Genomic DNA, 26404 nt, shown 5'->3' on the forward strand with positions numbered 1-26404 from the left:
GTTTGATGCGCAGCAAGTGGGGAGCCCTATTGTTTGATGCGCAGCAAATGCGCAGTCCTATTGTGCACCAAAACCGCTAAAATCACCCTACTATTGCATGATTGCGGGTTTTATGTATATTTTTCAAACTATTTCTAATCAAATATTTATGATTTTTTTCAAAAATATTAAATTTTTGACTACTCAAAAAATATTAAATATATAATCATTTCAAACATGATAAATAACTTTACTTTTATAGTTTCGCTTATAAACTACATGAATTATGTTCTTGTTTCTGTTTTTTATGTATAATGCACTGTATTTATCAATCGTATAACTGTAGTTATCTGCATATTTAAGAAAATATTCGAAATTATTTCGAATGAATTGTCGCGTTTACAAAATGAGTTCAAAAATATTAAATTTATTATTATTTCATAAATCATAAACTTGTATTTATTTAAAAAAATATAAATTTATAATGATTTCAAAAATTATAAATTTATTATTTCTAAAATTTGAAATTTATTCATGATATATTTATAATTGATTTGAGGACAAATCATGGAACAGGCTGGCTTGGGTCGAATTTTCCAAAGAGCTGGGGGGGGGGGGAAGCCAGGTTCAACTGATATACGCGAAGGGTCTCTTCTTTTCTATGAAAATTTTGATTATGTTTACATAAATTATATTTATTGTTCAAATGTTATAAATTTATAATTATTTCAAGAATTTTGAATGTTAAAATATTAAATCTGTACATTTGATTTTTAGTTACGCTTAGAAATTGCGTTAAAATATATATTCTCATTTTTCAATCATATTTTAAACAATTATTAAAGCGCCATTGTAATCATATGTTTACTATATATATATATATCTATATATATATATATATAATTTTTATATATTAGAAAATAGTTATTTAATTACTTTCAAAACTAATGTTGAAAATTATCCCCGTTTTTTGGCATAAATGTATCAAATTATCAATGCATAACTAAAGTTATATTTATTTACATTTACAGCAACTTATAAATTAATGCTGTACTGTACTATAAAATGAACATGATATTTTTTTAAAAAAGGTATGAAATTAATGTGTTGTAGTTTTTCTCGAAGAATACGTGCAGCTATAAAATAAAATAAAAACCCATAGTTATAATACTAATTACTGAGAAATAGTTAATATACATTATATAATTGATATAAATTTCAAATTCTGTCATATTTCTGGATCATCAAGGATCGAATTTCATTCAAGAAGGCTCTGCGCAATGCAGACATTACAGGAAATGCATAACTATTGTTAAAAATATTTTTCGTTTGTCAATAAATTGTTTGAATATGGCCCCCAATTTCCCACTCGATCATAAGAAAATCAGGTCCAACTAATAGCATTTGCGAATCATTCAAACATGGTCGATTTTTATGACCCAACACAAGAATGAATATTCAGATATGCATTTAATTCCATACACTTGAGAATTTATATTTTCTTAAAAAAAATGATTCATTTATATATTTCAGTATGAATTTTTCATTCTGAAACTTCACTAACCCGAAATTACAACAGCAATATAATTAAATTCATTCATTGAAATAGAAAATTCCAAGAAAAATAGTGATGATATTATGCGATGATCCTGCCTCCATTTCGCAACAATATTCGAATGAGAATTATAAAAATAATTGTAATAATATTATTTCCCCTTCCATTTGGTATCGAGAAGATACTTTGAAACATCTTGGATATTCTCTTAAACATGAGTTTACTACACAAAGTTGTACTCGTGTCTTTTCTGTTATCAGTGCTTCTAAGAGAAAATGTATAACGAACCTCTAAGATATTTTTTCTTTGCACTGTCAATTACTACTATAGTGTGTTTGTTATCCTTGTTGACACAGGAAGTTGCAAAGTCCACGTTCAATGACAACAAACAGCTTTAAGATGAGATGATAATAATAAGTAAGAGTCGGAACGAATGTTTGTCCTGCTTTTTCTTGTGCTTAGAGATCTCGCTTCGATACAAATTGTCTTTTCGTCTTGTAATAATAATAAATAAAACTTCACTTCAATAAATCATTCAACACCAATTACTACTTGATGCAACTCTGTGATTCTGATAGGAATCTGATATTCGATTGATAAAAAAAAATATCTGTCAAGTTAAGCCTACAAATTTCAATCAATGACTTTGGAACTGCTGGTGCGAACTGAACCATTGACATAACAAAATTGAAAAATATTAACTTTTGATATCTCTCACCGAATTCTTGAGCGAGTTCCTGATTACGGGATATTATATATATATATATATACACAGTGAAACACCTCTTAACAGACACCCCTTAGATGCGGTCACACCTCTTTTACGGCCAAATGATAATTTCCCCTTGTATAATAAAAGTATGCTCTTCATTAACTCTGATTAACGGTCCCCCCACACTTTTACGGATGAATATTTTTGTCCCACCGGTGCCCGCAAAAGAGACGTTTTACTGTGTGTGTGTGTGTGTGTGTGTGTGTGTGTGTGTGTGTGTGTGTGTGTGTGTGTGTGTGTGTGTGTGTGTGTGTGTGTGTGTGTGTATATATATATAGTATATATATATATATATATGAGCGTGCAAAGGATGTGTTGTATGGTTATTAAAATGAAAATGTTAACTTTTTATACGGACACCCTGTGTTCAAGAACCCAATTACAAAGTCATTGCCCTGTTTTCCCTGATGCCAAAAAAAAATCACGTTCCTAAGTGCAATATTCACTGTCTTACAATATTTCCGTTCTCAAGTTTTAGTCACCTGTTATGTTTATCAATGCGTAATTCAATGAGTAATATAGGAGTACAATTTCCTCAGAAAAATAACTTAAACTGAGGCGGCCCATGGTGCTGTTCAGATGATACTACATGTCATTCCTTCTATAGAACATCTTGTGCGAGAATAACATGCAGAAAGCGTAAAATAGCATGTTCAACAGCGGGTCCTTATAACTGTAAATGCTCCAACATGCAAATACTGTAAACGTATTTGTTGTCATTTTGTGACGTGATTCTGAAGTTTTGCAGATCTTTTTGGAACACCCTATACATGTTAAAAATCGTGCGATATATGTATTCAATAAAAAACAAACGATAAATTTTCATAAATTTCAACATGTGAAATTAGAATTATCATCACACGTAATGATAACCAGGAAATCAGATAAATATTCCAAGATCTCAATAATGGGCTTCATGATTGGAAATTTCATCGAATTTCTCTCCATCTATTTACTATCGATATCATTATCTGAACTACTCCAATTTCTTTTTTATAATAATGGGAAGCTAATAATAGATATGGTAGTAGATTAGAGGATTACATGGGTTCCGGGTTTTTTTTTTCAGTATAAAACGACACGTTGATTGGTTCTGCGGGTACTCAAAACCCGCACATGACTTATCCTTCCCCCCGTGTACATGTGCTGTACAATAGAGCGTACAGGCGCTGCTTTTCCAACAATTTTCCACTGCAACAAGCACTTTTTCATTTATGTAAGCCTTGATTAGGTACTCAAAATCTCTGTGGTGTTTGTCGGGAACACGAACACGGCCAAGTACATCTGCTCGGGAGGAGATTGTATCAGATAAGACTTTGTTGGCAGCTGTACCATGTACAATGTACACGTGAGATCGGGCGGATGAATCGATGATGGGGGAGAAGTGAATACTAGTCTCCCCCTTTCTCGTTTCATTTCGTTTTGCATTTAAATTGCTCATCAGTAGTGCTCCAATTTATTTTTCAATAAGCAATAAAGAACCGTTAACATTCGTAAATCTGTATGTCATTCATTTTTTCGCCAAATAAAATGAAATTTGGTGAATTATGTGGCGAATAAAAAAATATATTGGAACGTTCCATACCCAAACTACAATACCTGGAAAGACTAAAATTTTTTTTTTTTTGGAAATACAAGAATAGTTTATTAAGAAAGAAGGAGAAAAAAAACACAATATATATAAATATATAAAAACAGTATTCTACTCAAGGGATCGCTTGATCCGTCCAGAGTATACAAATATAAATTTTTCTGTGGTGGCAAACACTTTCGTATACTAAACAGGTAGACAAATATTTCAGAGGCCTAGTTGACACAACACTGTATACTGGGGGCCGAGAATTACCTTCCTATTGTAGTAAAATATTAATATAATTGATAATTAGTTTTTTGAAAGCTCTTAATTCATTATTTTCAATATGTGAATTCTAAGCTTTGTACCGGCTGAAAGGGGAGGGAAGTTGTACGCACAAAAGAATAGGCCGAATTCGTAATTAGTAAGATAATTTTTCCAGCAAATATCTGGAATGTTTCACCCTTTATTAGCTAAGTTATTAATTTATACAATACTGTTGGCCCTAGGCCTACACAAGAGAATGCTTTTGAATGAGACATAGATTTTGTGCACAGAAACTAGTGATAGTGGGGGAGCTAACAATAAAACTGGGGAGTTTATTCCATTCACCAATGGTATGAAGAAAAAAACTGTATTTAAAGCAGTCAGTGGAAGCAAAAATAGGTTTTATTTTAAGGGAATGGTCGAGTCTTCTAGAGATGTGGGATGGTTTGGCTGGAATACCAGAAGTATCATAGTCAAAATGACCATGATGAAACAGGGTTAGTCGAGAAATAAGACGAAGAGTAGTAAGGGGGAGGAGATCGTTTTTAAGTTCGGACACGGAAACAAAAGGTGACCAGAAGTCGTGAATGAAATGGGTGAATTTCTTTTGGATTGATTCGAGTTTGTATACAGGGTGATTCAGAAAAGATGGGAGAAACTTTAAGAGATGATAGTAAGCATCAATACAAATAATTGTCATAAAAAAGAATGCACGGTCTAACATGAAACGCAAATGCGCTAGAAAGTTTCGAAACGGCCGCTCCGCAAACGTTAAAACGACATTCCTGTTGAAATTTATCGGAAGAGCACCATGCATGCAAATGTAATCTGGGGAAGAAGAAGAAACCGTATACAAATCTGTGTTACAGTGAATAAAAGGCACGCCGAGGTATTTAATTTCAGAAACTTGGGATATGGTTAAATTATTGATTGAGTAAACGTATTCAAGGGGAAGTAATTTGCGGGTAAATGCTGTCTTCACCCGGCATTGTTCACCCGGGTACAGTCCGGAGTCTCAGATGAAGAACAGGTTCCAGGACAGTTACAACTGGTAAAAATTTCCGAGAGTAAATGTGCAGTATGTAAATTACTAGGTAGATATTTTTCAACTTGCTAGGGAGACAGAAAAAATCGCTTCACTTTGCGACCTATGATGCTGCTATAATTGTCTTGCCCGACCTATAATATCTTTATACAAAGTTGGCTAACGCGGCTATAGCCTGGATCCTAAAAAATCAACCTTGAATATCTAGTAATTTTTACACCAGTGGTTCTCAAAGTGGACATCGCGTTGAGCTGGCGATACTCATGTGTGCTTGTTCGGTTATCTGTTGGACTATTTTAGGAAGCCAAGGGTAAAAGTTGATCAGGGTGAGGGAACTGTGGGTGGTAAAAGTTTGAGAACCACTGTTTCACACGATAAACTGTAGGATAGCCTCAAATTGGCTAATATTCTTATCAAAGAAATCTTGGCGCCACTCTTGTTAATAAGTCACTAAGCTTCGTTGAGCAGTATAAGTCAAAATAAAACAATAGTTATTGTTTTTAATCGTATTTCACGGCTTCTTAACATTTTTGTGTTAGTGCGGCTGCACCTATTCTTTCAAAGTCCACTCCTGCTTGCAAACTTCTTATTTGACCGCTGTAAGGCAATATTTACTCATATCCGGAGCTCTATTTATTCGGTTAAGGGAGATTCTACTTAGTTCAGAAATATTAATTAATGAACACAACCTACCATTGTACATTTATTTATGCTTCAATTTTGAACACAGAAATGAACATTACTGTTCCTAATTGATTACACGCTATTGTCTCAGATGCGTGTTGAAGTAAACGCCAGGGCATGTACGAAGTCTTTGTGTTCCGACATCACCTTGTCTTGTTTGCAGCCTGACTCGTCACCGTCACCACCTCGTGACAAATTGTATCAAATGCTCTAACGTGACATTCACTTTGTCGCGTCGCTTTTGTTGTGTGTGTGTGTGTGTGTGTGTTCTTCAAGATAAAATTAGAGTCTCTCCCTCGTGGTTACTTATGAGACAAGAGGAATTTTCTTGAATAGCAATTCTTGATACAACTACATACAGAGTGTGCCACAATCGACTGAACGGTGTTCAAAACGAGATAGCAAGGAAACGGTGGCAGATATTAATGTCACTCTTGCGGAATATAAATGTGCAAAGTCAAGAATTTCAGCCACGTAATTCGTGTTGCGAGGGGGTTTTATAGTAATTAAAATAAATGAAAATTAACTTTTCATATGAACACCCTGTGCCCAAAAATCCAATTAGAAATTTGTTGTCTTGTCTGCCCTGATGCCAAAAAACAATTCCACGTCTCTAAGTGCTATATTTGCTGAGATATTTGAATTCAAAAATTTGAGGAAAGTTGGGAAAAATATAACAAAAACTAACGGACAACGGTTCTTTCCGAATTTTTCTCTGATTTTTGAATTCAGATATCTCTGCGAATATTGCGCTTAAAAAAAAATTTCTGTTGGCATCAGGATAGACATGGCAACAGCTTTCAAATTGGGATTTTAGGCACAGGGTGTCCGTATAAACAGTTTTTTTTATTATTTTAATAACTGTACAACCCGTACGTACAAAGTTCTCGTAATGTGCAATATACTTCTAGACTCTTCACACGCGTCTCGATATATTTTTCCAGTGCATACAAAACTAATAACATTCTATTTCTTTTCTTATTCCTCAAATAGAAAGAACAGTCGGAGTTTTTGCGCATAACTAAGCGACACATTTCCAAATCACTCAAGTAACCCGCAACACCGTTCTAGAGCACTTGTGTGACCAGCAGCAAATTCCCAGATGATCTAAGTGATCCGCGGCATATTTGCAGATCCATTTAATGACTCGTGGCATATTTATAGATCAGTTATGTAACTCGCGGCTTACTTGCAGATCACTGGGGCATATTTACAGATCATCGCGGCACAATCCCAGATCATTTAATTGACCCCACGGCATATTTACATACCACTTAAATAATCTGCGGCATATTTGCAGATCAATTAAGTAACCCATGGCATATTTATAGATAATTTAAGTGACCCACGGCTTATCTGCAAATCACCGCAGCACATTTGCAGATCATTTAAGTAACCCGTGATACATTCCCAGATCATTTAAGTAACCCACGGCATATTCACAAACCACTTGAGTGATCCGTGTAACAGTTCTAGAGCATTTTAGTGACCCGCAGCACAGTTCTAGAGCACTTAAGCGAACAGCAGAGTATTTGCAGATCACCTCGTCATAGTTACTGATCACCCAATCGGCTTGCGACACATACCCATATCCCTTTAGTGACTCGCAGCATAATCACAGACCACTTAAGTGACTAACGTCGGTGTTCTCGATCAGGGGTGGCCAACAGCTGGCCTGATGTGATTTTGTGCGGAGCGCGACAAAATTAAATTTGCGATCATTATTTGAAATATCCGGTTCCAACAGCAGATTTCTCGATTAACAAACTGCTTACAAACTTCTTATTTCTAGTGATGAAATTAATTTAATACTCAACTAATTAATTCAATTAATAATGGAGTCCCTTATACACCGAAGTTGCACCGCTGATGCGTCCCGCGACGCTATAGCTGACCATTATGTTGGCCCGCGAACAGAAAGAAGTTGGTCACCCCTGTTCTAGATCATTTAATTAAATGCCCCGCAACACATTTTCAAATCAATGAAGTAGCCCACACTCTCTTAAAGGTTTAAGGCCGGGATTACACTATAAAGTTTGATAAAAGTAATTTTATAAAACTTGAAAAATGCCACCAATAAGATTATCAGTTTCATTTGCTCGAATGTAACCTATGAACTTTATTGGTTGAATTTTTTGAGTTTTATACAAGGGATTTTATCAAACTTTTATAGTGTAATACCGGCCTAACACCCTTGTTCTGAGCTCTTCACACGCGTCTCGATATATTTTTTCAGTGCATATAAGTAGTAAAATTCTCTCTCCCTTCATATTTCTTCAAATAAAAAGCACAGTCAGAGTTTTTCCGCATAACTCTCTTGACAATCACTTGAGAAGTTGATCCATCCTGTGACGCGTGATGGTATGTTGTATGGGCATGGGCTAAATCGGGTTACTCTTTGCCTGTTGGATGCCGCAAAGCACGTGCATGGGATAACTCTTGAATTCTCAAGTGGTTTTTTTTATACGTATCGGAGAGAGAGAGACCCGTGGCCTTTTTTTCCCTTCTTTTCTTTAAGGTTGAGATGATAGACCTCTTGATGGCTTTTTTTTCTTTCCGTTCTTACGTGTTGAAAGTCTAGTATTTAGACTGTTTTCGTCCCTTTTGAGGGATTATTGTAATATGCTGTCGGCCATTTTTTGTCAACTTTACCATTTTCGTGAAGTATGAAGTTGTGACAAGCAGTGCTTCTTTTAAGATGATTTATCTATTAAAGAAAACGGAAATAGTGACTATGGATATGGCTGTTTTTAACCCTTGTGGTTATGTCAATATGTAAAGCTATACGTCATATGATATTATATGACAACAGAAGTGTTTGATATCTGAGGCTGGATGTGGAAATGACGCCGCGATGTAACTGCAGCTCTTCATTCAACTCATTAAATATTGGTTTCATTTAACTTATTTCAAAAGAGGAAACATTATCCATCTTTTTATAATTATATACTAGAAAAGAATTGACTGAAAAATCACTGAGATTTATGACACACAATCATGGCTCCCAAATCCTATAGTGATAGGTCGAAGAAAGAAATTTCTATACCACCCAAGGCAGCAAGGCCATCTTAACGCATGGATAAGTATGACTTGGATTGGTATAGAAATTTCTTTTTTCGGCCTATCACTATAGGATTTGGGAGCCATGATTGTGTGTCATATGAACTTGAGAAAGATCGTCCATCGTTTGTGTCTGACTAACGTCGTGGATAAATAATGAATAATTGTTTAGAATTTTTTACATGTGGAATTAATGAGTCTTGAATTCATAGAAAATCCTGACGTATCCTTTTCCACGACATTGTGGGTGAGGTCCTTGATTTTATCATATGATTAGGAAATCTTTCCTGTCTTTGTGATCTGATTTGAATCTTAAATAAAAACTTCATAGGATTAAACTTGAACCTGACGTTCTGGCCTGAGATCTACCCCCCCCCCTAATTTTTGCCACAATCCCCATATTACCCTCTATAAATATTGAGTTTTAAGCCCTCCCAATATTTTAAATAACTTTACGCCTACAAATGAGTGTTCAAAAGTCAGAATGGCTAATCCCGTTGAGGAAAACACTGGTGCCATTGCGTCAGTGACAGTCGAATTGAAAGCGAGCTCTTGTGACCAAAAGTAAATCTCAAAGAACATGAGTGATAGTGACATTGAAAAATGCGATTACCATTAATTCACAATAAATATAATTATAGAAAACTTATCAGTATTATTTTGGGGGATGGCATCAAAGCAAAAAACTTGTTGTTCAGTAGAAATTTTCACAGACAATAGAAGCATTGTGTTCGTGATAGCCAGTAACTCAAATGATTACCTGATTTCTTGGCGATAATCTCATTATGAGCTTATCATCACTATGTATGTTGCCTTGAAATATTTAGTTATATTTTCAAGCTGCTCTACCACGAGTAATTATCAGTTGATTGGTCGTTCTTTTAATCTGTCGACATCTGTTTTTGCATGCTTGATCACTCAATAGTGCTCGATGTGTGAGGGCCCAACTCCGAGCTCATCGACATCCTAATTGAACTGCCCAATTCAAGTTGTATTCTAGCATTGTTGATCTCAGTTACAATATGACTAGATCATGGGATTGGCTAGACTGGTCAGTTATGGTCGTATAAAACATATGAAATGAGTTTTTACGACCTCAAATGGACCCCCTGGATCGCACTAGAATGATTTTGTACAATGTTAATCAAATCCTCTCATTTCTTTTTTCAAACATTGCCCAATTTACAGGAATAAAAGCATATCAATGAGTTCGAGAGACATGAGCTCCACATCCCCAACTTGCTGAATTTGAATTTACAACCTCTGACAGATATTTACAGTTTATCAGTAAAGAACTCAGAAAAGTTGTGTAAAAATTTTCTCCCTTGAAGCAGCAGCAGCAGCAGCAGCGACTTCATTACTCTCGGCAAAGCTTGTCACAACAAGGTAACCTGAATGGAATTCCGTGTTTATCACTGCATATTCTATATCAGGGGATTCAACTGGATACCCCCCATAGGGCAAAACAGCAAAGAGAGGAGAGGAGATACCTGTAGGAGAGAGAGAGAGAGAAAAAAAAAACATTTCTTTTCTTCAGAGCTTGTTCATCGTGTCAAGAAAAAAGACGTGCTCAAGAGACAAGCCACCAACAGTTTCGTTGAAAAGCGATAATAAGAAAAAGTAAAAAAAAAAAAGGTAAGAAAAAGGTGTATGTGGCGCCAAGGAAAGAGAGCAAAAGCAACAAGGTGCCGAGGTCACTATTTAACATTCACTGTTGTTAGCAATAATACACTTTTTCCCAACACCGTGTTCTTTTTGCCCGAAAATGGTAAGCATTGCTCTCTTGTTTGAAAGAAAAAAGAAAAATGTCTTATTAATCCAGTTTCTTCAAAAAAAAAAAGAATAAAGGTGAAAGTTACGCGCGTATCATAAATAAAGCAATTTGCTACACAACATGATTCTTTTTTCTTCTTCAACTCCTTATCTATGAATATCTTCTTAAGAAAAAAAGAAATGCTTTCATAATTGGTGTAATGGTAATTAGGTTATTGTATGCGTGTGGAAATTTTCTTTTCTTACGTCTTGAGGAAATTATTTATCGTGATTCACGTCATGTCTTTTGTTAGCATGTTCTATGGGTAGGAATGAATGAATGATCTGATATGATTATTCCATCTCTGAGATTGATTATACGTGAAGAATTCAATCATGAACGATGGTATTCCGTAATATTTAGACATTTTTTATGTACATTCCGTTTTTACAACCTAAGGATTACAGTGTTTTTTTTTTCATGACAGTTTTTGCGGGAAACGTTATAGCGGGATGCAATGTATAGTCAACCCTCGGATTACGAACTTAATTCGTTCCAGAAGTCCGTGCCTAAACTGCTTTTTCATAATTCGAAATTATTTTTCTCATAGGAATCAATGAAAAATAATGAGTTGATCTGTTCCTGGGACTCCGAAGACTTTTAGTGTGAACTTTTACAACAGTTTCTGTGCATAACCAACGGTCATCATTAAACCAACACGAAAAAAAAAAATATTGCCATAATTCGAAAGAGATGAAATGCAAATGAAATAATAACGGCGCAAGGGCAAAGTCTGGTTTCGTGAATATGTATCATCTATAATGCCAGTGTCAGAGCGTTCAAAATATCCCTTGCAACACTATCTGACCATAAAATATACTCCAAGCTAAATTGATGGCTCTGTGATGCCCTCGCTGCCAAGCTTTGTAAATATAAACTATGCTATGTAGGATGATTAAATAATGTTTCCAAAAGTTATTGATGGTCAGTTCTATTTCTATATTCCCTGTGGGTACAAAACGGGAGCCATAGTTGATGTAGTTGTTAGTTCTATGTCAGATATTATTGCAGAACATCTTTAAAAAAAATCCTCTCTTCATAGCTTCACAAAGTTTGAAATTACCTGCTGATCCATGGGCTCTGGATAAGAGAATTAGTGTTTGGTGATCAGAACTTTTTATTCTGGTTAAATATAATATAAACTTCAACTAAATTCTGTCCGGGGAAAAGAAATTGTAATCTCAGACATCTGAAATGTGTTCCTTCGGGATTTAAACCATTTTGCGTGTTCGCAAACCGAATCATTTTTCATTGCTCGTAAACCAAATTGTTCTCAAACCGAAGCGTTCGTAAACCGAGGGTTAACTGTATATCCATTTTACCAGACGGATACAAACGCGGAAGTACTATTAATCACAACGTACTCCATCTTAATTTCTTGATGGACATCCATTTTATCATCATAATGACCATAAAAGTATTGTCAATTCGTTTGGATATCTCCACAAGCTTAAAAGACTTAAACCGTAAAACTTGACATGGATGTAGTCGATGAGGCGAGAAGAAGAATAATAACAAGGCGTTAAGGAGCAAAAAAAAGAGCTTCTCCTTGGCTGATTTCCAGACAACAAAGAAATTAAAAGACGAAAAATAGCCCATGGGTTTTTAAAATAGCCCGAACATCTTGTGGGTGTTGGATGGATGGATGGTAACGCGAGTAAATGAGAGTTGAAGCGATCGTGTCTCTCAAGAGAGAGTTAGTATGTAGTGTTTGAGCCGAGAAACAAACCTCTGCTGCTGCCTGCTGAAGTGGATGGACTCGAAAATGTGTCACAAGTGTTCAAGCTGTAAAGGACTGAAAAAAAAAACAACCATCTGGAGTAACATCGCCATCAAAGAATAGCAAAAAAAAATAAAATAGAATAAAAACTTCGAACAGTTTTGGTAGAGAAGAAAAATTTGACTATACAATTTCTTTGGTTCTTTTTTAAGCGAAATCAGATGGTCTCGTTGAAAAACCAAACACACACACTGCATTGCTTATTTTCAAGTACGATTCTTGTTGTCTGTGTTTTCCCATCCGGGAAAGTTATTCGAAGCCTTCTGGTATTTTAGAAACTCGAATAAGTGAATATGTGTTTTGTTTCTTTGAGGATTTAATCCCGTGAGAATTATAATAAATGGGAGAAAAGTTTGGATTGTGTTATTATTAAAGGCAGATTCCCCAAAAACTCGTGGAGCTTCTTTTCAGCTGAGTTAAAAATAATGGCTTCCAGAGGTGAAACTGAGTTGAATTGTCTATCTCAGAATAAATCGAAATGATAAAATATAAGATTCGAAATTTATAAAAATCTTCAATGATTTGGGAATCGGTATGATTAAGATTCATAAACCACGTTTATTCGCCCATTAGTAAGCTGCTGATCAAATACGTTATAGTACGCCTTCAGGACTTGGAAATGGATTTCATTGTTTTCAAAATAATGCAAGACTTAATAGAATTGATTTGGAGCAAATTTTTCATTAAATGACGGGCAGTATGAAAGATTTCATTAAGTGATCATGTGATATCTAAGGTTTCGTTGAATGGTGTAAATCAATAGTTTTTTTATGAAATGGTGGATTGAAGACCTCATTGAATGGCGCATATCAAAAATTTTATGAAATGATGAATCTAAGAACTTATTGATGATAAATTAAAATCGATTCAAGGCTTTTTTGAATTATGGATTGGATAAACAGTATGATAACTATAGTATATAATTCAGTGAAATAATAATTTAATTTAATGATTAGCCTCAATGAATTATGTGGGTCAAGTTAATTAAGTTTCAATCGAGTGATGTGGATTAAAGCGTTCATGAAATGATCAAGACCTCATTGAATGATGAGCATTGAAGATTTCATTGAATGATTAATTTCCCAGAATTATGTGGATCCGAAAGTTCATTGCATAACGCGGATCCAAGACTACTATGGAATGTGAATCGAAGACATCACTGAATGGTGGATCAAATATTTCATTAATTGATGAATTTAAAACGATCCATAAAAATTAATCAAAACATCTGAAAAATAATACTTTTCCTTCCATAATGACCCCAAGAAATTATCCAATAAATCTTTTAGCATGTCATTCTAATAAGTTTCATAATCCGAGTATAAGAAGAATCTATCTTGGTTTGTGTTCATAGAATTCTCTTCAATTCAAATCACTTCTAAGCATCAAAATCAGAAGATGCGGTGGAACAACAACAACAAACATTTGGTTAATAGAATTCTAAAAATAATACTTACGGTGTAATAACAATAATTGTTACGAGTATATAATTACGAACGGGTTCAATTCAACCTATTTGGTCCATTAACCACACCTTAAATGGATATAAGATTCACTCAGTCCCGAGGCCATCATCAGCCAAACCAGAATCAATCTGCAATTGCAGAGGAGGAACAGTAAGAAAAAAGAAGAGGCTCAATTGGTCACGCTACTAGGTAGAGAACTGGTCATAGCTAAGGCTATCCTGCTTTATTATTAGCTTCTTTTTGTCTTTTATGGACACAACTCCTCATTTCCATTTACCAGTGGTTGAAAAAATTCTTATGTTCTTATATTAATAACTAAAAATCAATAATAAAAGAATTTTGAATTATTATTATTATCAAATAAATAAACAAATCTTAATATTATAGTTCATTTTCTTTTTTTACTACATTTTTCAAAAATTTACGAAAATTATGGCGCTTAATGATATATTTTTCTTACACTTTTGGAATTATTATGATTATTTTCAGAGCATAATATTTACTACAGTAGAACTCGATTGATTTGAATTCTGGATAATTCGAACTCTCACGAACTCGCCTTGAATTTTCTATCTAATTTAATGTTAAAATTTCCTGCTAAATTCGAATTTTTTGGATGATTCGAAGTTGGAGGGAAACTTGTGATCAACGCTTCAAACAAATACCTTGCGAAAATTTCATTCAAGGATTACAATTATGCAGATTTCAGACATACGTATGTCAATGTTGCCGTAAAGGTGCTCTTCGTTTGATGATGGACATAAGCAGTGCTCACGACACGAGGAAGGTTGAAAACTCCTGTTATAGATCAAGGTGCAAGAAAATCCAGAATAGTGGAATAATTTAGCTGCTAAGATCAATTATTCAGGATGCATAGCAAACAGGGCATTTTACTGGTGAACCATTGGCCCTAGAGGTATACTTCCATTTAGAAAAAGGTTTTAAATAACGTCTAATATATATATATTATGACATATGATATGTCTCAGATATATCATTCATCTTTCAAGGGGTTATATAGTTATTGAAATAAAAAAATAATTTTTTATATACAGTCCCCGTGTGCCCTATATCCCAATTGGAAAGTTTTTGCCCGGTCTCTTCTGATGCCAACAAAAACATCCCTCTTTTCTTAGTGCAATATTAAGAGATATTCGAGTTCGAAAAATGGAGGAAATTTGGGAAAAAACAGCGTTAAATGCGGGCAAAACGGGTTTTCCGCATTGAGAGCTTCCCCCCCCCCCAAATTTCCTTCGTATTTCGAATTCGAATATCTCAGTGAATATTGCACGTGGAATTTTTTTTTTTTTTAGTTGGCATCAGCAGAGACAGGACAACAAATTTCTTACTGGTTTTTGGGGCACGGTGAGGGGACTGTATAAAAAATTACTTTTCTTTAATTTTAATAACTATGCAACCCCTTGCTGCATCAATGACATATCTGAGTACTACACACTTTATTTAAAACCTTTTTCTAATTGGAAGTATACCTCTAGGGTCAATGGTTCGCCAGTTCAATGACATACCCCCTGTTTCCTATGCACCCTGTATATATTACAATTACAAATTATTAAAATTTGGGAAAAAATTTCGCAACTGATGATAAAATTTTAATTATTGATAATTATTATCCTAGAGAATGTTTATGGTTAAATTGCAATTTTTAGGCATTTTACTGATCCAGTGACTTTGGACTTTGAATTAACCAAGTTCAGCTTTATATTGGCTTTGAATGTTGCAGCTGACTTTTTTTTTAGATATTTCTTTTATATGTGTTGATTTAATTTATATAAAACATGCGATTCTTATTCAAATGATTTATGAAATTTTTCAAATAATAATTATAATTATTTTCCAAGTTGTAAAATATTGGTAATTTCTGTGCCGTAAACAGATTTTCCGAATTTTATAATGCGCTTCCTCAACATCTGGATATTTTTCATTCGTCTGTTACCGACTTTAGAAGATTTTTGCTGTGATTGCGTTGTATATATTTTTGTATAGAATTTTTGTATTTTGCGTAATTCTTTGTTACTTTTTATTTGTCTTTTGTGTACTTTATCATGTCGTTTTTTCTATTCTGTGCAAATTTTTATTTTTACTGCAAGCTGTAATTGAGTTTAAACCTGTAGCTTTGTTTTATAAAAAATAAATAAATAAAAAAATAAATATTCAAAATAGTTTTGGTGGTTTTTAACAGAGATTTTTTTTATCCAATATTATTTCTTTTTTTTTTGTAATTTATTTTTCTTGTTTTTACCTCTTTTTTCATATTTTTACAGTCTCCTTTGTGGGCGACGTGGCTGTTTTCTTATTTTTTATCTGATCCTGTGGTTTCTTATTTTGTATTTGTAATGGTAAAAGTACTTTATCAGAAGGTTTGATGAGATCAAAATAGCGCAATTATGGTTTATAATAGAGAATTTTTTTCCATCAAAACTGGAATCGAATCAAAATCAAATACATTTGCATACATAAATATGCAAATATTATACATTCTGAAATTAGTCATGCAGATTGATTAGAGGTATTTATCTTAACATGAAGTAAACTAGTTTTCCTTCGCTACATCATGAAAACAACTCGATCCAAATCACATTCCAATCAATATAGAATTTTTTGCAAAATTTCGTCACAAAATAAGAGGAAAAAAATAATTTCGAAAATTAAATTGTGAAATTACGGTATGATTTTTGAAATAAAAACGACAACCTGAATTCTACTTATTTTGCATTGCTTGTCTGAAATCATGGATCGTATTTCATATTTTGAGAACTGAAAATTATAGGATTTGAATTTCTCACCAGGAAACTAACAGTGAATTACCAAAATTACGTTAAAAAAATTATTTTAAATAAAAACTAAATTATTCTTTCGAAATTTTCTTCCCCAAAGGGTGTGACGTTTATATTTGGAAAATAAATTAAGTCGATTGAAACCAATGCCCAAATCGTAAGTTACATGTAAGGAGCCGATGCTGTTAATTGAATGACTCACACACAAAAAACTATAATTAAAAAAATCTCAATTTTATGAAATTAACGTAAAAATGAAAGAAAAAATTGAAGAGGTTTTCATCATAATTTGCTGCCACACCCTTCGAGGGGAAAATTTTCTCACGAAAACTTTCTCATTCATTCCACATTCATATAATCAACTTACTCATACTCATATTGTATTACCCAGCCCTGATGGGGGGTTTTTTTTAACCATGAACACATGAAGAACATCAAAAGAAATAATTATATTTCTGATACGGGTGCATAAAAGCTTGATTATTTATAATCTTGAAATTTCATTGGCCCTTGAATTTGAACACAACGGGAATCAGAATTAAATATCCATTTTATTATCGTTAAAATTTATTTTAAAATATCATGTAAGATTTATTTCAGCTCCTAATACTGGGTGTCCCATAAATATTTCGTAAACTCTTCGGAACAATATTTCTCGGAATGAGTGGATAGGGTTCGTATCCCACCCTTGCCACAATCTCCCCATTAAAAAGTCTCGCCAGAGAACAGCAGGCCTACAACGATACAAATATCTAATCATCACACTTATACTACATAAGGAGCATTTCATAGAAGCAAACTTCACGTTAGGTTCACAACATATGCACGCACTTTTTGATGACTGTGGTCTTCTTCGATCACGTACTAATATCTCTTCGTTCAGACAGAGCAGCGGGTCATGATCTGATCAGGAGGACCGAATGGATAAAAGATGTTCAAGCAATCGTAGTTTCCAGATAAAACGGAAATTTATGACGGCATGGAGTCGATCATCACAGCAGCCCAATCGTAGGCATTAGTAACAACATAATTATTGTGGGACCGCATAAATGAAACCTGGTTGAAAATGAGACCACAAGGTTGTTTGGAAAATATCGTTGGCTTCCCTGCAAAATGATGTTTTGATACATTCTACTTGGCGGGATTTACCATCATACCAACTCACATACTTAAACTAAAGCGCCTATATAGCCGGGCGGACTTATCATTCGCCATCTTGAAGCAGCGAAACCCAGTTTTTGTTAAAAGTGACGTCTAATTATTAAAAAAACAGGATAGGGAATTATAGCCAATGGATATCATAATGGCTATAATTCTGATGGCACACTTCTCTCAAAGAAACACTACTAAACCACACATGCACCTCGTCCACATTCCTCTGGGGAACTTCTAACGCATTGGTACATGGTGGAATGCGCGTGAACACGTTGTGAATCTAAGTGTGCACTACCTACGTGTAGTGCTAGGTGAAGTGTAATTGATGATAGAATAATTCTGTGCTAAGATAACAAAAAATGTTATGTCACTTTTTAAAAATTCCACGATGGCAAATTTGTGAATAATATTTTCCCAAAATGCGATACTGTGACTTTTTTTGACTTCTTGCAATTTGCATCCGTTGTTTCCTCTCAAACTGGAAAAAAGAAACGGAATTTGGCCACCTCCTTAAATTGTAACGAATGAGACTCCGGAATGCGAACGACTCAATTTTTGGAAGAAAAGTGACATAACATTTCGCCATCCGAGCACAGAATTATACCGTTGTAGAGTTGTTGCTCTCTCTCTGAGACGGGACTTTTCAATGAGAAGATCAGCTCGTATTTACGCCTCAAAGTTGGGAACCGCAGAAAACCAACTTCAGTCGAACACCACTGCGGCAACAGTGGGGTTGAAATTGGGATACCCTGGATACCCTGTGCGGTATACTTCGTCCGGGATGCCCTATGTAAAGGTGTGGAAAATATAAAACGAAAATTGTTTGTGAGTGTCAAAAATGAGTCACGATTTCGAAACGCTACGCTTCCTGTCTCTGTCAGCAAAGTTAATAAAGTGTTATATCCTGCGCGCGCGCAACCATCAGTTTCTAGTGGCAATAACAGAGTGAGTGGCACAAGGGAGTGGTTTGGATTTCGTTTCTTGCTATTATTACCTAATGAACAGGTAAACACCCGACGACGTACCATCTGCTCATTCACACACATTCTCTACACTGTTTTCATTTTTTTTTTCCTTTCCATCCTAAAAGGAAGAACGCTATCTACCGTCAAAATAATCTCTACTTACAAAGTTTGCATTTCTAATTCAGTTATCATTCCACTTCGTTACTGATAAGAGAGAGAGACATTGACATTCTACACTTCACCCTCTCAGAGAGAGAGAGATAATTTTCAGCTCAAGTTCGATTATCTCAATAGTAGAGGATAACGCTCTGTAACGGACTGTTTTTAGTGTTATCAATACTTTATTTTGTTTTTTCAATGATGCAAAGCTAATGTGTGTATTGATTTATCTCGTCTCATTGGTGCTTGATTTCTTGATAAAAAAAAAATATCACTGTATAAACTGAATTTAAAATAGTCATTAGTGGCAGTGCCGTCTTAACGCATGGGCCCACCCGGGCACGGTCTGGGGGCCTCAAGGGGAAAAGGGGCCTCAGAAAAATGAGAAGTATTATTCGAAAATTTGCTTGGTAGGAACTCGGAAAAATCATTTGGCCTGGGGACCCATGATGATTATAAGACGGCCCTGATTAGTGGTTCCTCATGAGAAGTTAGTTGAAAGAAATTCCGTTTTTAAGATTTGAACTATGAATGTTTTGAATTCAGGATTGTTTCTTACAGTGGACGACAAAAACCGAAGGCCAGCAGAAGGGGAGGAGGTCAGGAATTCAAACGTCGGTGGGGGAGGGGGACAGGAAACAGGAAAGGGGAGAATACTACTACTACTACTGAACCGTACATGCACCTCGTACACATTCCTCTTCGGATTTATAATATTAATTTTATTCTAATTGTATATGCTGGATAGTCCGTGTTCGTGTTGTGAACCTAGAATGAAGTTCGTTTCTCTGTAATGCTTGTTATGTGTGGTGCTGCCATCTGCCATCAATTTTTCTAACCATGGGTGAAGTGTAATGATTGAATAATTGTTCTGTTGTAGGCCTGTTGCTCTCTGTGGCAAGACCTATTAGCGGGGAGATCGTCTCGCATTTGCGCCTCGAAATTGGAAACCACAGAAAACCAACTTCGGCCGACCACCACTGTGGCGACGGTGGAGTTCGAAAGGAGGATATGACTGGAAAAAAAAGAGGTCTGCAAGAAAGTAGTCTGCAGTAGTGCAGAAAATTGACGGAAAACGCAGAGGGGCAGAAGTTCAGAAAAACGGCTGTTGGGCAGAAGATCGGAAAAGAGAAGTGGGAAAAATGCAGTGGGCTGAAAATTCAGAAAAGGGGCAGGAGAGAGGTCGAAATTCAGAGAGAAAGGGGGGAGGGGGCAAAATTTTAGGAAAAAGTAGAGGAATTTAGAAACAGTGAGAAATTTGGAAACATCTTTAATGCCCTTTTCCTCTTTTTTGGGGGCGGGGAGGGGAAGGGTTTCCAAACGCGTGGGATAGAAATTCAGGAAAAGACAGAGAGAGAGAGAGAGAGTAATGCAGAAAATATGCAGTGAAGCAGAAATTCAGAGGAAAAAGTAAATGTCGGATATTCGAAAAAAATTCAGGGGAAAATATTCAGGAAAAAAAGTCATGAGGGGAACAGAAATTCCTTTAAAAAAACGCAGTGGGGCAGATATTCAGAAACGGACATGAGGGATAGACATTCACAAATGGGCAAGAGAGAGAGAGGGAGTAATGTGCGAAAAGAAATTCAGAGAAAATGCAGTGCGGCAAGAATTCAGAGAAAGTGCAGTGGGGTAGAATGCACACAAAATCAGAAGTTAATTCCAAAACTGACGATTTACATCGCTGTGTACTAAGAACAAAACATACTTTTTCTTCCACCAAACAGAAGCATCTCAACAGGTGTGCCAATGCGACCAGTTCCCAGAGCTCCAAATCCTTAAAGATTTTTATATATCAAGATTTTTCACATATCTCTGTGTCTCATTTTGGTTTACTTTGATGACATTCGGTGTTCTGTTTCGTTAAAAGCCATCTTTAATGCCCTTTTCCACTTCTTTTTTTTTGGGGAGGGGGTGTTTCCAAAACTACTTGAGTCCTTGCATCTCCCCCACTTCCTCGAGCAAAGCCTATAGGCTGGGGTCTTTGTCGCCCCCCCCCCTCCTCCTTCCGAAGCCAAACTTTCCCGGGCCTTCCATAGTGAATTTATAGGATGGAAAAACAAAAAATTATGGTTACTGTCCCTGAGCCCCAGGACTGGAGTCTTGTTAGCCTCCCCACCCTTGGAGGGGGGCTGGTTCTGGTTCCCCGGGATTCACTATGGAAGCCGCGTTCACAGTAGTACATTTGGTTTCATTTTATCGTTGAATTCTTCAAAATCACTGATAAAAGAATCAAAGTAAATCAAAGAATCATTTGTAAAGCTACAAGCAATAAAATTACAACCGAATCGGTGGATCTTCGCGTGCTTTTTGGACCATCCGAGAGCCTTTGATAACGTTAACCCAACGTTTCTCACGATCAGCGATTCTACACGCGTCATCTCTGAGGACTCCAGAAAAACGAGCACCGCTGGATAAGAAATTGTCGTCATTTTATCTTTTAAGGTAGCTCTAAAGGAGAGAGACTTAAAGAGAAGATGGAGTTCCCCTAATCTTATCTCTGGAGAAATTTCCTTTTCCCCCCCCCCTCACAGATTAGTAGTCTTTATCTCGGTTTTTACGACGGTTCTAGTGAACTTGCTGGAAAAATACAGAACTGTGCCGTCAACTATACATAGGCTTTTATATATTGTTCTCAGAGATCTCTCCAAGTGAAGTCAATATCTCGTGGTCTCTCTCTCTAGGTTGTATTAATGTCACTTCTGGAGCACCGGTGATTTATGGGTGTGTGCGTGTGATTCTCTAGCTGCGGTCGGCCGTAAAATGATAGTCGGTGTGAGTGCTGCTAGTGCTTTATGAGTACTTATTGCATTCAGACACGATATCGTGTTGGGCAAAAGTGTGGCTAGAAATATGTGCGAGAGTGTATTTTTTTTTTTATTACTTGGGGGATATATAGGTGGAAATATTTTCCCTAAAAATATTCGTGACTCTTGAGAAATCTCGGAGGGAGGTTTTCATGTGCATACTGGACAATGATTGAGGAGGTTTACACCCCACTTCCCCCCAATGACAGTATCTGTACCATACCTGACAAATGCCAATAAATTTCGAACATATTCTATTTTTTAATGTAAAAGGATCTAAAATTTATGTGACGTTAACCAGAAAAAATTGTCATGCCATCAAACTCTTAAACGGCATTTGAGTGAGCGAATGACCGTGAAATTTCGTCGTTATAAATGAGGTGGAATTTTTCAAAATATCTGGTTGGAAATATATATTAGCAGAGAGATGCTATCATAAAAGTAGTTATTTATCATTAATATACCGGTAAACAATACAGAGATTAAATAAAGCTCACATAACCCCCGAGATGGATCAAGACAATGAGGTCATTGAATAAAGCGTTAAGATTCCACATTGCAAGACGAGAATTCAAAAACCCATAAAAGTTAAAATCCTTCACTCCTATGAATAATGATCCTAGAGTCTTATGATATTGAATCCAACACTTTTTTTGACAGTTCATCCCAGGCTTAAAAGAATAATGATCCCAGAGTGTATATTAATGGTCCTACACTTAATTGTATGATGGACCCAAAGTTTGTTTAATGCACTTTATCGAATTATGATCCAACATTTCATTGAATGCACTTGAGTGAATGATAATCAAACATTCCATATAAATGATAATCAAACATTCCATATAAATGATAATCAAACATTCCATATAAATGATAATCAAACATTCCATATAAATGATAATCAAACATTCCATATAAATGATAATCAAACATTCCATATAAATGATAATCAAACATTCCATATAAATGATAATCAAACATTCCATATAAATGATAATCAAACATTCCATATAAATGATAATCAAACATTCCATATAAATGATAATCAAACATTCCATATAAATGATAATAAAAAATTTCATTGAATGATGAATCCAACGGTTCATTAGATTGACGAATCCAACGGTTCATTAGATTGACGAATCCAACGGTTCATTAGATTGACGAATCCAACGGTTCATTAGATTGACGAATCCAACGGTTCATTAGATTGACGGATTCAACAATTCATCGAATAATGATCCTAGACATCGGCGAATAATGATGATACTTGACCTAATTGATTACTGATCCTAGACTTCATTGAGCGATGGATACAACGGTTCATTGAATGGTGGATCCTACAGTTCATCCAATGCTCTCTATTGGGTGATGAATCCAATCAGTTTATTGGATAGACTTTTTTGAATGATGACCAGACCTTTTATTGAATGATGATTCAAGATTGCATTGAATGGTGATCCAAGATGTCATTGGATGGTGATCCCTGATATCATTGAATAGTGATCCAAGATGTCATTGGATGGTGATCCCAGATGTTATAGAATGGTGATCCAAGATTGCATTTTTGGGGTGGATGTAAGACGATCCAATCATTTGCGGAAAAAAATCCAGATGTTCTTTCGAATGAAAGAAAAAGCTTAAAGAGATAACGAATGCACAGATTGAACAAAATAATAAAATTAAAGGTCTCGAGAGAGAGAGAGAGATCCGTAGAGTTATACTTTAAGTTTCTACTGCGTATACTACAGTAGAAAATGTTTTTAACATAGGTGCCTGACTTCTATTAACTCAGCCCATGTTCCTATGTATAATGGATGGGAACTAAACATTGATCGGCAACCACATAGACTGGATTACTTTTTATATCCATAGGTGAAAAAAAATCAGACCAAAATTTCATCAACACGTCAATGTCAAAGAATTTCTTAAAAAAAAAAAAAAAATACAAAAGCAAAAATATTTGCATTTCAAAGTTCGTTAGCATCATTTGTCATAAGAATCAGCCGGAACCATCGTTTATTGACGTTATAACCAAATGAGATAGAATTTATTTACTTTTCATTGTAATTAGATTGTTGTTCTCCATTTAACGATCCTCCTTCTCATCATTCTTCTATGACAAGACCTTTTGTACAGAATAACAATAGCGCGTGCCCATCTATTAAGAAGCAAACAGATGTGCGAAATGTTTTCGTAAAAGTCCGTACATCCTTTTACCGAAGAGCTCTTGTTTTCTTAAATATCTTTTCTGTTAACGATTATTACTCTTTCAGGTTCAAGGAAGAGAGGCGTAAGGGTCAAGGTGATTCTCCTCCCACTACCAAGACAGACAGAGAGAGATGCCTAATTTAGGCCACTCTCGACTCGAGGTGTGAACCTTTTAGATTTTAGTGAGTAGGAGAAGAACAAGAAGAAACACACACACTCTCTCCTTTAAGAAAAATGAAACACTTGCCAAAAGGTTTGTTGATTTTACGCTGTGTCACTGCTGCTGCTGCCGATCGTGGAAAACGGTACATCCCATGGGCTCCGAAAGAGACACGGAAAATTCCAAGAGAAACCAGGCAGAGCAAACAGCCATTTGTCTTACTGAAATTCTCGAGAATAGTAGCAGTTCCCAACTTAGCTTGAGTCAAAGGGACCACAGACCCATTTTTTTTTGACAGGGATAGTATCTTAATGGGTTTTTGCGGTAAGGTAAAAAACACTGTCACATTCTATGCGCCGCGGATTTTGTGGAATTGAGCTTTTGCTCTCAAAGATTATGAGAAAATGGAATAAAGTAAGATCAAAATTATCTCTAAATTTCATATTACATGACTCAAACTATGTTTAAAAATTTAATAAAAGAGGAATGAATATGAACTCCTTCAATAGAGTCCATGAACTTCAAGGTTTATTTTGTGCAATGGACGTATTATTTGAAACTCCGATACAGAATATGACTCACTGAAGCACTCAAGAGTGTTTGTTCCTTGAATCCAATTAGATGTTAACTAAATTAAATGAATCCATTTAATCTATTCGCATTATGCTTATTTGAATTTGAGCATGTCATAGGTGCCACATGGGAGCTCTTCTTATTATGATTTGTATTAGTATTACCGTGTTTGTCACTCAAAGAAAAAGTCGAAATGTCCCTAATTTATGTTTATAAAAAAATAGATCATAGTTTTCCCAACTTTTTGTTCCATCGCCCACCTCCCCATCGAGAATTTTTTTTTCTCTCATCGCCCCCCCCCCGACTCAAGTGAACCCATATCATCCTATGTTAAATCCGTAGCTTCTATCACCCCCTGGACTAATCTACCGGCCACCAGGGGGCTATATTGATTACTTTGGAAAACACTGGGTTATACAAAGAGTAATAATAATAGATATCTTATGTCTATGGACTTATATGATAGTTATGCAGGTAGTATCATTTTTCACAATTGTAGAGTCTGCAAGCAATCGCAAATTTTTATGATTGGGTGAGTGAAAATGATCACAGTCTGAAACAATCATTTTCAAAAGTATGTCCATGGAGCCCTTGTGTCAGCGATAGATTGCTATGTGGTCAGCTGGTAGTATTTCAGAACAGAGCAAAATTTCCGATGAAATCGTCCAAAATCTACGTACCGTATTAGAAGGCATACGTAAAACTCAAGAAACACCAGATTTTTGAATGTTGAAGTCTGGTTCGTTTCCGACATGCCGGTCGAAGTTTGCCGAGAGACAACGCCAAGAGAGGTTTAAAAAGAATCACGTTATGCATTCAGCCAATTTAATGAATTTTTAGAATAATGATGTGTTTAAAAAATTTCCAGAATTTATTACCCAAATTTCTCGACATTGGCCTTCTTCGCTGATTCCCGTCATGCCGGCTAATACAGGGGAAATACGGTATGATATTACCAGACTTCCGGATCAGTTTGTTAAAAAATCTACATGTACCGTTGACTTGAATGTATATTCTTACGAATGACTGACTATAACATATCAGCGGGGATCTCTGGCTGTCTCTGTGCTTCACCAAGGGAGTCCTCAGTTCCTGGCAAGTTTGGTAAACTTGTCTAGAAAACATTAGTATCAACAATAATCTTGTAATTCGTAGTATTCGCAGTCGGAGCGGCGCACCAACGGCGTGCGGTTTAAGTCTCCAAAAGAAAAGAATCGAACGAATCACCAACTGCGGAGGAACTATTCTTCCAGTAGCCCTTCCCGCAAATAAATCGCATGAAATTCTCAAGTCAACAACAAAAACCTGCAGATTTTTCACATAAACTCACTGATCTGGACGTACGAGAACGTCACACAAACAATCTTCTATTCAATAGTAAAAAGGCTATATGTGACTGTGACTCCAACATGAATGAATATCCAACACATTCAAGCGATATGAATTATTCATGAAATGGGAGAAAGAGAGCGGGACTTAAGTGGCCAACGGTTATATCTCTAGAAACTTTGTTAGGAGGGGAAAAGAATCCCGACTGAATGGAGGAGGAGGAGATCTCGTATAGATATCTCACAACCGAATATTG

The 26404-nt window shown here is 35.6% G+C and overlaps 1 protein-coding gene across 1 annotated transcript in view; it reads right to left on the reverse strand.

Moving 5' to 3' along the window:
- LOC149087628 (integrin alpha-PS1-like) overlaps positions 1 to 26404 on the reverse strand; it is a 153362-nt gene that overhangs the window by 100972 nt on the left and 25986 nt on the right. The gene's annotated exons all lie outside the window — the stretch shown is intronic.

Source organism: Pholcus phalangioides, unplaced genomic scaffold (assembly GCF_987345545.1).
Source record: "Pholcus phalangioides strain wild (caught in Gottingen) unplaced genomic scaffold, Ppha-v1.0 ptg000004l_1, whole genome shotgun sequence".
Taxonomy (NCBI): domain Eukaryota; kingdom Metazoa; phylum Arthropoda; class Arachnida; order Araneae; family Pholcidae; genus Pholcus; species Pholcus phalangioides.